The sequence below is a fragment of the Chrysochloris asiatica genome, unplaced genomic scaffold (genome assembly GCF_000296735.1).
Source record: "Chrysochloris asiatica unplaced genomic scaffold, ChrAsi1.0 scaffold00301, whole genome shotgun sequence".
Lineage (NCBI taxonomy): Eukaryota > Metazoa > Chordata > Mammalia > Afrosoricida > Chrysochloridae > Chrysochloris > Chrysochloris asiatica.
Window position 1 is genome coordinate 290,365 of NW_006408819.1, and position 1,078 is coordinate 291,442.

Genomic DNA, 1,078 nt, shown 5'->3' on the forward strand with positions numbered 1-1,078 from the left:
GGAAGATGTACAACCATAATGCTCCTTAAAAGCCAGGATGGCCAGGCTTCATCTCTCATACATTGGACATATTGTCAGGAGGGACCAGTCCCTGGAGAAGGAGATCATGTTTGGTCCATGTTACTTTCAGTCTTTTCTTCCAAGACCAAAACTCAAATGCATCAATTCTTCTATGGTCTTCCTTATTCACTATCCAACTTTCACATGCATATGAGGTTATGGAAAATACCATGGCTTGGGCCAGGCACACCATAGTCCTCAAATTGACATCTTTGCTCTTCAAAACTTTAATGAGGTCTTGTGCAGCAGATTTGCCCAATGCAATACATCATTTGATTTCTTGACTGCTGTTTCCATGAGTGTTAATGGTCGATGTGAGTAAAATGCAGCCATTGACAACTGGATATTACAGACTACATAATACTTCAAGATAGATCTTGAAATGTTCTTTTGGATGATGAACTTGACACCATTCCTCTTCAATTTGTAATTCCAGGCATAGGAAACTATGTGATTACAAGATTAAAAATGGCAAATGCCAGTCCATATTAGCTTACTAATACTTAGGATATTGATATTTAAGCATATCATGTAATTTTTGACAACTCCCAATTTTCCTAGATTCATACTTTGGACATTCCATATTCCTATTATCAGTGGATGTTTTCAGCTGTTTGTCTTCATTTTGAGTTGTTCCCCATCTGCAAATGAAGACCCTGAAGGCTTTATTTCTTTCAATTCATCTCAGTCGACTCTACTTTGAGGAGGCAGCTCTTCCTCAGTCTTTTTTTGAATGCCTTCCAACCTGAAGGGCTCATCTTCCTGCGCTATAGCTCATAATATTCTGGTGCTCTTCATTGTCTTTCAATATTAAATATTCTGGTGCTATCTGTCAGTTATACATGGCTATTCATAAGGTTTTAAGTGACTAATTATTCAGAAGGAGTCCATTTCAAAATTCACAGTAATGTTTGCAGGAAAAAGAAAGACCCATGGTCCAATATCCTCTTTCACACTCTTGTATATCTGTGGGATGTATAAATGTATGCACACACACACATATATGTGTGTATATATA